We start from the raw sequence: 12,587 nt of genomic DNA on the forward strand, positions 1-12,587 counted from the left end.
CTTTAGCTATTTGGGGTCTTTTTTGGCTCCTAATAAAGCTTAGTAACATTTTTTCTAGGTCAGTGAAATAAGATATTGGTGTTTTTATGGGAATTGTGTTGAATCTGTAAATCACTTTGGGCAATATGGACATTTTAATGATGTTGATTCTGCCAATCCATGAGCAAGGGTTGTTTTTCCACTTGTTTGTGTCATCTGTGATTTCTTTTATCAGTTTTTTATAGTTCTCCTTCAGAGATCTTTCACCTCCTTGGTTAAGTATGTTCCTAGGTATTTTATTGTTTGTTGTTGTTGCTATTGTGAATGATATTGCATCCTTGATTTGACTCTCAGCTTGACTGTTACTGGTATATAGAAATGCTACTGATTTATGTACATTGATTTTGTAAGCTGACACTTCGCTGAATTTAGTTATCTGTTCCAGAAGTCTTTTGATGGAGTCTTTATGGTTTTCTAGATACAAGATTATGTCATCAGCAAACAGGGATAGTTTGACATTCTCTTCTCAGATTTAGATGCTCTTTCTTTCTTTCTCCTGCCTAATTGCTCTGACTAGGACTTTAATACTATGTTAATACTATGAATAGAAGTGATGACAGTGGGCACTCTTGTCTTGTTCCAGTTCTTAGGGAGAATGCTTTCAATTTTTCCCCATTCAGTATATATTGGCTGTAGGTTTGTGATGTATAGATTTTATAATTTTGAGGTATGTTCCTTTTATGCCTAGTTTATTGAGGGGTTTTATCATGAAACAGTGCTGGATTTTATCAAAAGCTTTTTCTACATCTATTGAGATGATCAAATGGTCTTTGTTTTTACTTCTGTTTACATGGTGAGTTACATTTATTGATTTGTGTATGTTGAACCATCCTTGTATCCCTGGGATAAAACCCACTTATCTTTTTGATGTGTTGTTGAATTCAGTTGGTTAGTATTGTGCAGAGGATTTTTGCATCTATGTTCATAAGGGATATTGGTCTGTAGTTTTTTTTTTTGTTGTGTCCTTTCCTGGCTTTGGTATCAAAGTGATACTGGCTTCATAGAATGAGTTAGGAAGGAATCCCTCCTTCTCGATGTTATTCAGTAATTTGTGTAGTTTATGACCCAGTTCTTTGGGTCATAAACTAGGTCTGGTAGAATTTGGCTGTGAATCCATCTGGTTCTGGGGTTTTTTGTTTGTTTGTTTGTTTGGATTTTTTTTATTACTGCTTCAATCTTGCTTCTCGTTATTGGTTTGTTCAGGATTTCTATTTCTTCTTGATTTAGGTTTGGGAGGTTATGTGTTTCCAGGAATATATCCATTTCCTCTAAGTTTTCTAGTTTGTTTGTGTAGAGGTTTTTGTGGTATTTATGGATGATATTTTTTATTTCTGAAGTATCAGTGGTAATGTCTCCTTTGCATTTCTGTTCGGGCTATTTGAGTCATTTTTCTTCTATTTCTGGTTAATCTGGCTAATGGCCTATCGATTATTTGTATCTTTTCAAAGAATCAACTTTTTGTTTCATTAATTCTTTGTAGTTTTTTTTGTTTGTTTGTTTGTTTGTTTCCATTTCACTTAGTTCTACCCTGAGCTTTGTTATTTCTTTTCCTCTGTTGGGTTTGGGTTTGGTTTGTTCTTCTTTTTCTAGTTTCTTGAGATGTGACATTAGGTTGTTTATTTGTAATCATTCTGTCTTTTTGATGTAGGCATATAAGGTATGAATTTTCCCCTTAGGACTGCCTTTACTGTATCCCATTGATTTTGAAAGCTTTGTCATTCAGTTCAAGGAAACTTTTGAATTCCATCTTAATTTCATCATTGACCCAAGGATTGTTCAGCAGCAGGTTCTTTAATTTCCATAACTTTGTGTAGAACTGAGTGTTTCTTTTGGAATTGATATCTAGTTTTATTCCACTTTGGCCTGAGAAGATATATGGTATAATTTTGATTTTTTTGAATTTGCTGACACTTGTTTTGTGGCTTAAAATGTGATCAATCTTGGAAAATGTCCCATATGCTGATGAGAAGAATGTATATTCAGTAGCTTTTGAATAGAATGTTCTGTAAATGCCATTAAATCCCTTTGTTCTAGAGTCTCATTTAAGTCCAGTATTTTTTTATTCATTTTCTGCTTTGATGATCTGTCTAGTTCTGTCAGTGGGGTGTTGAAGTCCCTGGGCAATTAAGATGCTGTGGTTTTATTTCTTTGCTTAGATCTTTGCGTTATTTGCTTTATGAATCTTGGAGCTCCTGTGCATATATATTTAGGATTGTTATGTCTGCTTGTTAAATTGCTTCCTTTACCATTATATAATCATCATCTTTGTCTTTTTCTACTATTTTTTTTTTTTTTGAGACAGAGTCTCACTCTGTTGCCCAGGCTAGAGTGTTGTGGCGTCAGCCTAGCTTACAGCAACCTCAAACTCCTGGGCGTAAGCAATCCTTCTGCCTTAGCCTCCCGAGAAGCTGGGACTACAAGCATGTGATATATTTTTAACTTGTCCAGCTAATTTCTTTCTATTTTTTTTTAGTAGAGATGGAGTCTTGCTCTTGCTCAGGCTGGTTTCGAACTCCTGAGCTCAAACGATCCACCTGCCTTGGCCTCCTAGAGTGCTAGGATTATAAGTATGAGCCACCATGCCTGGCCTCTTTTTCTACTATTACTGATTTAAAGTCTATTTTATCTGATATGAGAACAGTTACATCTACTCACTTTTGGTTTCCATTTGTGTGGAATATTTTTTCCATCCCTTAACCTTGAGTCTGTGTGAGTCCTTGTGGGTTAGATGTGTTTCTTGGAGATGGCAAATATTTGGGTTGTGTTTTTCATCATTGAGTCAGTCTATGTCTTTTAAGTGGGGTATTCAGACCATTCATGTTGAGTGTTAGTATTGATAGGTGGGATGCTGTTTTGTTCATCATTGGGTGATACCTTATCATTTTGTTTTCCCTCTTGTGCTATTGTTTTGTAAGGTCTATGATATTTAACTTTGGGGTGTTTCTAGATCAATTAATATCTATTGTGCTTTTCCATGTATAATGCACTTTTGAGCATTTCCCATAGGGCAGGTCTAGTAGTGACAAATTCCCTTAGTATTTGCTTGTCTGGAAAGGTCGTATCTCTCTATTATTTGTGCAACTTAGTTTTGCAGGATATAGAATTCTTGGCTAGCAACTCTTCTGTATAAGAAGACTAGAAATGGGGCTCTAATCCCTTCTTGCTTATAAGGTCTCTATTGAGAAGTCTGTCCTGTTGGGTAGTGGTTGCTTTCATCTTGCAGCTTGTAGAATTTTCTCCTTTATTTTGACTTTTAAAGAAAAAAACTCATCTAAAGATAGTCTTCACTTCACAAACTAATGGATAAATGGCTATCTTGAGGTTATCTGAGGGAGATTTCATTTGGAATCCATTATGTTTATGGGATAACATGACCCCCAACAGTCAACAGATGCATGCAAAACAAATTTAAGGTGAATCTTCTGGACTCCTCCTTGCATGTATGCATGTGTGCATGTGTTTCCATGAGATAATAGCACATTTCTTAAAGTCATACTTACAATGTCCATTTGGGGGGAAGGTGGATCCACTGTGTGGCATTACATGCAACATTGGTTTGCAAGGACAGCTCCACTCTTTGTATTTAAATGAACAATGCATGTTAGGTTTGTCCTGGTCACAGTCTCTGCTTGCTTGCTGCCACAGTTAGCATCCCTTGGCCATTTGAACCTCACTTGTAGTCTTAGTATTCTAATTCCATACTCTTGGATTTGACACCAAGACTCCCTTGTTGCCAGTTTGACCCTCAATCTTTTCACCTCTACCTCAGTTCCAAAAACTTATGCCTAGAGTCTACTTTGTACTCTTTCAGCACTTCATCTCTGAATCTGCTCTCCTGTTCTACTTTTGGCAGCAGCACCCACTCTCTACCCTCCTATCCCCAAACTGGCATCCATCCTACAGACAAGACAGATGACAGGCTTCCCTGATATTTCACGTATCCCTGGACTCTCTATAATTGCCACCTTCATACCCTGGGCCCATCTTCTGCCAGCCCACGGGGCTGCCTGTCCAACTTCTGGCACTTCCTTTCCCCAGCACCACAGTCCTTATTTCATGAACCGTACCCCTCGCTGCCTGTTCCCATTGGCTTGGCTTGACCTTTGGAGTATGTTTACAACACATTTTGTCAAGCAGCATGTCAGAACTCAGGAAAGGAGATAGACTGTGCCAGCTCCAGCCAGCAATTCAGAAAATGAGGCCTGAGAAAGGCCAACCAGATCAGAAAAAAAAAAAAAATTCATTCAGCCTGAAAAGAGGAAAAAAAAGAGATGGGCAACAGAAATTTTTCTTATCTAGGACCCTCTTTCCTGTTAGTTCTTTGGAACAGAAGCCAGGTTTCCTTCAGCAGAGGTTTATTGAGCACCAACTATGTGCCAGGCAAGGTAATAGGAGCCAAGAACAGAGATGACTGAGATACAGTCCCTGCCTCCAGAGACTATAGAGATTTAGGGAAGATGGACTTAGACATACCGCCAAGTGTAGCACTGTTAGGAGATTTAAGGAGGTGAGTGAGGCACATGTTGGCCAGCACTGCCAATGTGTACAAACTATCATTCATGTGTAGGAAAGAGCCTGGACTTGGAATCATGAGTGTTAGGCTTGACTTCCAGCCCCGACATTTATTTTTCATGCAATCTTAGGCAAATCTCTCAGCCCAATAGAGCCTCAGTTCTTTGTCTATAAACAGGAATTAAGTAAAACTTGCCCTTGCAGCTACTCCACAAGGTGGTTAGTAACCACCAAATGACATTGTGAATGAAAAATCGCTCTGTTAAATGTGAAGCTGCCTACTTTCATTGTCAGCCATGAGCAGTGCTCCAGCACACCCTAGGGTGACCAAGTCATCGTGCTTTGCCTAGAACTTTCATGATTTCAGCAGTGACTGTCCCAGACCCCAAGAAACTCCTCAGTCCCAGACAAACCAGGACAATTTGTTAGTCTGGCACCTGGTCTGATCAGATGAGCTGTGAGGTCTCTGCTGGCCAAAACATTGTTTTTACATTTTATAAGGTATACAATTCAGTGGTTTTTAGTATATTCACCAGGTTATGCAACTATCACAACTACCTAATCCAGCACATTCTCATCACCCCAAAAAGAAATTATTACCAGTCAGCCCCACTTCTCCCCTTCCCCTCGTCCCTGGCAACCACTAATCCACTTTCTATCTCATGGATTTACCTATGCTGGACATTTGATATACATGGAATCAAACAATATGTGGCCTTTTTTTGTCTGTTTTCATGTAGAATAATGTTTTCAAGGTTCATTGGTGTTGTAGCATATGTCAGTACTTCATTCATTTTTATAGATGAATAACATTCCATTATATGGATATACTACATTTGTTTATCCGTTTCTCTGTTGATGGACATTTGGGTTGTTTTCACTTATTAGCTATTATGAAAAGTGCCCCTATGAATATTCACATACAAGTTTTTGCATGGACATGTCCTTTTCCTTGTCTCAGGTAATCATCTAAGAGTGGAAATGCTGAGTCCTACGATAATTCTATGGTTGACTTTTTGAGAAACCATGAAACTGTTTTTCAAAGCAACTGCAAAATGTTATATCCCACCAGCAAAGAGGGTTCTGATTTTTCCATATCTTCATCAACACTTGTTCTCATCTGTCTTTTTTGTTATAGTGAGTGGGAACTGGTACCACATTGTGGTTTTGATATGTATTTCCCTGATGGCTAATGATGTTGAGCATTTTTCATTTCCTTATTTGGCCATAACATTTTAATTCCAAAATAAATGGTCATCTCACTGGCCCAAATGTCCCTGTTGTGAACATTCCTTTGGCAAGTTACCTACTTCTGGGCAGAGGAAAAGAGCTGTAGTCCAAGTCTTGCCCAGGCTCAAATGGCTGTCCACTGCTACAGAAGAAAGTTCAATTTTTTTCATGGCATCTTTCACTATCAGTCTCTGATTTACTTTTACACCCTCAATTATTTTTTCCCTACATGAACTCTCTATTCCAAGAGAGCTGATCTATTTATTGTCCCCTGGAATGCATCATTCATGATCCCTCCTTTGGATCAGTAGCCAAAGGGAATCTTAGTTCATCAACTGGAAAATATTAAGGAAGGTCACATCTTCTCATTTTCTATTATATTAATCAAAAAAGTCTATCCCTAACTACTTCCCAGAAAATCTGGTGAGAAATTCTGCCTCAGTCATTCTGAAGGCTCTCCCGAGTCCTGGAAGAATGTCAAGGTTTCAGGGACTTCCACTTGTCAAAACATGGGGTGTGGAGTATGACAAAGGTTACCACTGAGAGAGCCACTGACCCAGTTCTCATGGCTCCTTCAGCTCTGGTGGCTCTTCCAGGCATGCCAGAGGCACTGCAGTCCTCACCCAGGCTACCAGCTATTCTACAAGCCCTGTGTCTAGAAGCTGCTCTCCCTCTGAGCATCACCCCCTGCCCCCAGATCTGCAGTAGGACTGTAAGACTACACTCTCGGCACACACAAACTCCCCTTGCTCCGTGGAGAACTTCTCCCCACTCACATTCCTCCCCACTCACATTCCTCCCCACGTTTCAGCTCCATGGGGCTGCTTCATGTAGGGGTCTGAGCAGTCTTTGAAGCCACTCCTGGGTTTCCCATTTCCTCCTCACCTGCTTCTGGCTTCCTGGGGTATTTTTTACTTCCCAGCTGCCTCTCAGGGGTGGGTTGCCCTGACATACCATGTAGGAAGTATGATGTGCCTCCTGGTCACATTTCCTCCTGGTGCTAGCGGTTCTCAGCCACTTATTCACGTTCCATCACCTCTAGTCAGTGGCCTCCACCTGCAAAACTTGTCCATAGTGCAGGGCCTGGTGCTCACCATGGCTTATGGAGATTGCAGGGGTGCAACTTTCTATTTTCTTTTATTTGGCATTCTTCTGTCCAGGACTCAGCATGAATCTAAGAAAGAGGAGTCAGAGAGTAATCTGAGAGGCATATACCATGCTTTACTCAAAATTCTTCCTCCCAGTTACCATATGATTCAGCAATTCCATTCCTAGGTATACCTGGTATACCCAAGAGAAATAAAAACATGTCCATACAAAAACTCATATATGAATGTTCACAGCAGCTTATTCATAATGGCCCAAAAGTAGAAAGAATCCAAATTGATGACCCAATCAACTTATGAGAGGACAAACTGTGGTATGTTTATAATATTGGAATATTATAATTATATATGAAATATTTAGCCGTTAAAAAGAATGAAGTACGGATACATGCTATAACGTGGATGAACCTTGAAAATTTCATGCTAAATGAAAGATGCCAAACACAAAAGGTCACATGTTGTCTGATTCCACTCATATGAAAAGTCCATAATAGGCAAATCCACAGAGACAAAAAGTAGATGAGTGTTTGTTTAGGGCTGAGGAACTGGGGAGATTGAAGGGTGATGACTAAGGATACAAGATTTCTTTTGGGAGTGATGAAAGTTTATTAAATTTCATGGTGGCTATGGTTATATAACTCTGTGAATATGCTAAGAACCATTGAATTCTGCATTTTAAATGGATGAATTGTATGCACGTATATGCACATACTATACATTATATCTCAATGAACTGTTACAAAAAATTCTTCCTCTCCTTCCTGCTTAACCCACTCTCCTTAGACCCAGTCAGATTGCTTGTCATCTCTCTCCATTAGGATGCGTTCCTTTCCATGACGTCCCTCAATCCTTTGTGCAAATGAAACTCAACTGGACTTCCCAAACATACCTGTGCATTTCTGAACTTGCAGCAGGCATGCCACTTAGGCTGACCTCTAAGATCCCAGCTGCAAATGCTTGCTGCTATGGATACTCCTAGCTACCAAGCAGTGTTTGAACTTTGTCCCTAGTTTAAAAGAAATTGGCATCTGAGAGCCTTGAATTCAGCTTCTTCCTTATCTCTGAGGTTACTAATAAGCGAGGGTATTTTCTAAGAACACCTTTCCTAAGCATCACCAAGCTCAGTCTTCACTACCTCACTCAGTACTGAACGTGACCACAGATGTGCCACATGCACTGCTTCCTGCACATCCTGGTGTGATGACACCAACAGGTGGTCCTACCTTGTAGCCATCTAGGTCCAATTTGTTTATTAGGATACTTCATTTCTTTGTGTTACATTCCCAACAATGGGCATGAATTAATTGTTAATAGGGAAAGTTTAATATCATTACACAAGAAATATGACTGTGCTACCCAGTAGGGAATTTATTGTCTAGTCATGATGGAGAAGTTGGAAGATGGGTAAGACTGTACAAGATGCCCCTTTGATCACCACTGTGAAGAACGCTGATCCTACAAAAGAGCTGAAGAATTTGGTAGCTGGAAGGAACGTAGACACCAAGCATTCAGGCCAGAGGAAGTGAGAGCTTCTGTGTCAGAAGCCAATTTCATGAATGACTGAAGCATACAGCAGGCATTCTTAAAAGGAAATTAGGAGGCAAAATGGAATGAACCAAAGCCTTTTGTGAAATCCATTGATACAGATTTGGTAATGAAAGTCTGCACTAGGAGCAGGTGCTCAGGCCAGGACCAACAGCAAGGCTGCCCCTCCTCCCGCCTTCCCAGTGCAGTAAATGCCAGCACCCACCCTCCCTGGCACAGGGGGTCTTTGTGGCTTCCAGTCAAGACTGCACAAAACAGAGGAGGCCAAACAGGCTGGAGCTGGCCACAGATTTGGCCTGGAGCAGCTCCCACATGTTCTTTGCATGAGAACTATCTTTCATTTCCCAAAAGCTTTCGGGGATTGGGGGGGTGGGGATTGGAAAGGAAGGCGAGTGTTGAATAATTCCTAAGCAGAAAGGAGAGTTCATCTTTACCAGGAGGAACACAAGCCAGAGGTTTAGACAGCTATGAATAAACATTACATGATTGCAGAGATATGGGACAGGCACAGAGAAAGCAGGGGCCCGACAGGAGGAACGGTGATCCACAGGGACCAGGAGCTTAAAACCACTTGCATTGTCTGGAGCACATCTTGACAGCCAATGCCAAGTCGGTGGACGAAACCAGGTGGGCAGACTAAAGGCAGCGCATACTGGAAGGGCAGGGCTATCAAACACTTCCCCACAACTGTGCATGGTCTCCACTGACTCAAAGTGATATATTAAGCAAATTGATGGCCTGTAGGCATGATTTAACCTTTGCCTTGCACGGCCTTAGGTGCTGTTAATAATTTAGTATCTGATTGCCACAGTGTTTTGTCAGTCTAATGATCTCTGTTTTAATATTAATGGTGATCAATTATTGTGTCTAAACTTCAAAAGGGAGAGGATAAAACAAGGCATGTCCAACCTCTCTTCCTTCCATGGCTGAGAACTTAAAGTTTTTTTTAAAACTGGAGTCCCTTTGGCCAAGAGAGGGGTCCATTCAGTTAACAGTAGGGGGCTTAGGATTTTATTTTTAGTTTGCAGGATGCAAGAGATTTGCAGAAACTAAAGGAATAGCACAGGGCCAGCCAAGCAGGAGCCCTGCTGTGAAATGCTGGTGTTAGGACAACCTGCAGTCAGGACAGGCCTTGCCCTGGAGCCTGCCTACGCCTGCTGCTGGGGTGGGGGCCGATGGCAGCTCAGCCAGGCTCTCCCCTCCTTGCAGTGAGCAAGTAACTGTAGGCACAGCTTCTGGCAGGCATGACAATAATCGACCCACCTGAGGTTCCGACTCAGACTTGTTGAGGTGCTGAGATCCCAGGGGTCTTTAGCCAGGGCCACACCAACCTATGCAGGCAGAGGCGACTCTGGAGTTGGACGGGCTGCTCAGGAGGTGAGGCTTCTGGGGTCTTCACTGGTTCCCTATCTTCACTGAAAATTCTGCCCAGTGCCTAATGTTTAACCTTCTAATTTCCTCATGAGCCCACTTTACTATTTTGTCACAAAATAGCTGAAAATCAGTGACAGAGACTGTCTCCTTGAGCAAACTTTAGTTAGGCTCCTCTGAGCCCCCTTCTAGAATGAGCCTCCACCTTGGCTTTCTGTGTCTGTCCTTGGCGAGCCCAGTGTTAGCAGGAATCCCCCTAAGTCACCCTCTGCCCTTGATATCTGACCAAGCTCCTCATTCCCTACCCTTGATGTCTCCTCTTAGTAATTTCCCATCCACTGATCTTGTTGGCCATAAATCGCCAGCTATCTCTGCTGTGTTTGGAGGTAAGCTCAGTTTCTCTTCCCTGTTGCAACAGAGTTGACTGGTAGTGCAATAGTCTTGAATAAAGTCTTGCTTTCCACTTTAACAAGTGTCCAGTGAATAATTTTTCTTCTATAGCAGCTCCCATCATGCTCTTTTCTAAAAGTGCTCCCTCTTTAAGACAGAAAGTAGCCCTGTAGCCTTCTCGCCTTCCATTTAAATAGTCTAATGACCACCACGTTTCACACAGACTTTCTTTAAAATTTTCAGTCTGTCTCTTCAGCCTAAGGATTTGATGGTTTTGCTGATTAATGCGAATGGTGCTAAACACCATGAGCATTTCATTTGGAAGTTAAGTGGAAAAGCCAATTGTGCATTATGTATCTGAAATGACTTTCATTGGAATGCCTCGGAATGGAATTATCAAGCCTTTCTTTAATTAATTTGGTAGAGAAGTTTATTGTGAGGAGCTTCTGGGATAATGTAGAGGCTCTGATAAGAGAGTAGAACGGCTGCCACTCGAGGGTTTGAAAGCCTGGGTTTCACAGTTGGGAGAAATCCCTCCCTCCTACCCACCCACCCTCCTACCCATTACCTGGCAACTCTTGCAGGTGGAAGTCGAGAGGATGGCCCAGTGAGGCTCCCTCCCTGTGCTCCTCAACTGTAAACAAGAGTGTTACCTGGATGAGTAGAATATGAATGGTGGTGGGCTTTGTCAGCCTACTGAAAGTGAGAAATTTCAGGAAAATAAATGAATAAATAAAATGAAAGAGACTCATAAAGTGAAAGTTTCCCACTTAAGGGAAAAAAGTATCCTTGGGATGTGAAAATCTATTTTCTTTTTAGAAGTAAAATTTTTTCACCTCTTCACAGGGAAGAGATTAATCACACTGACAACCCGAATTCTGCTTTCCTGAACTCAGCCAGCCCTTCCCAGAGCACAGCACACAGATGGACATGCAGCTAGGGTGGTGGGGTGGAGTGTGGGCGTCTCCTCCAAAACTTCAGCCCAAGGTCTAACTCTCTTTAAAGATACTTGTAATTTTCAAATTTTCCTTGAAATATGTTTTCTGTTGTAGGGGATTTTTCACCTCCAAATACCTCCAAGGAGGTTATTTTACCATATACTTTGCTTTAAAAGGATTTTTTCTTATTTTTTACAGTTACTATTTTGCTATTTTGTATATTACTTCCAATGTTTTAAACATAAATTACTAAAAAGTCTTCAAATGAACTTTGATTCTATCTCTCGAAGCTGAATTTTCTGGAAATGAAGGACTTTAGATCTGTTAGGAACTTCAGAAAACATCTGCAGTAGTCCTCCCTTATCCAAGAGGGATATATTCCAAGACCCACCATGGATGCCTGAAACCATGGCTAAGCCCTACATTTTTTTTTTCCTATACACAAATGCCTATGATAAAGTTTAATTTATAAATTAGGCACAGTAGGAGATTAACAACAACTGTAACTGATCCCAGCTCGTACCACTTGCCACGGGACAAGCCAATAGGTCAAAAGACAAGATGTTGGGGCAAAGAAGGCCACTTTTATTCAGAGAGCCAGCAAACCAAGAAGATAGCAAGCTGATGTCCTAAAGAGTCTTAAGTTAGAATGAGCTGTAGGCTCCTTTTTATCTTACAGGAAGGGGAAAAGGGGGAGTTGGGTTGTAAGAGGTAACCAAAGACCACAGACATCTGGGTGTGAGCGAGGGTCTGAGGAGGTTGTAAAATTTTTTTGCTCTTGGTCAGTTCACTTGGGATGACCTAGGTCAGGTCACAATGTCCCTATAAACCTTAAATATAGCATTGCTACACACGTGCATACTTTCCTCATCTCTCTGGGGTTTTGTTTTGGGAAAGGTACAGTTATCACCTTTTTTCTAGAGTTGAACTACCAACTAAATTCTTCCTGTGATTAGTGGCCTACATGAAGTGCTAAGCAAAAACTTTTAACCTAAAGGATATTACTACAGGGGATTGGAAGCAAAATAAAGCTAGTTATGTTAAGCCTCCTTTCCATTGTTACATAACTAATAATAAAATAGAACAATTATAACAATATGCCATCATCACTTCTCTTGCACTTTGGGGCCATTAAATAAGAGTTCCTTGAACACAAGTGCTGCAATGCCATGAGTCAATCTGATAAAGGCAGTGGCTACTAAGTGACTAATGAGTGGGTACTGCCCACAGCATGGATATGCTGGACAAGGTAATGATTCCCATCCTGGGCAGAACAGAGCAGGACGGCATATAATTTCTTCATACTATTCAGAAAGGTATGGAATTTAAAACTTATGAATTGTTTATCTCTAGAATTTTTCATTTAATATTTTTGGACCATGGTTGTCCATAGGTAACTGAAACCATGGAAAGTGGAAACCTCAGATAAGGGCACACTACTGTAGTCAGAGCTTTT

This window comes from Lemur catta, chromosome 8 (assembly GCF_020740605.2).
Source record: "Lemur catta isolate mLemCat1 chromosome 8, mLemCat1.pri, whole genome shotgun sequence".
Taxonomy (NCBI): Eukaryota; Metazoa; Chordata; class Mammalia; order Primates; family Lemuridae; genus Lemur; species Lemur catta.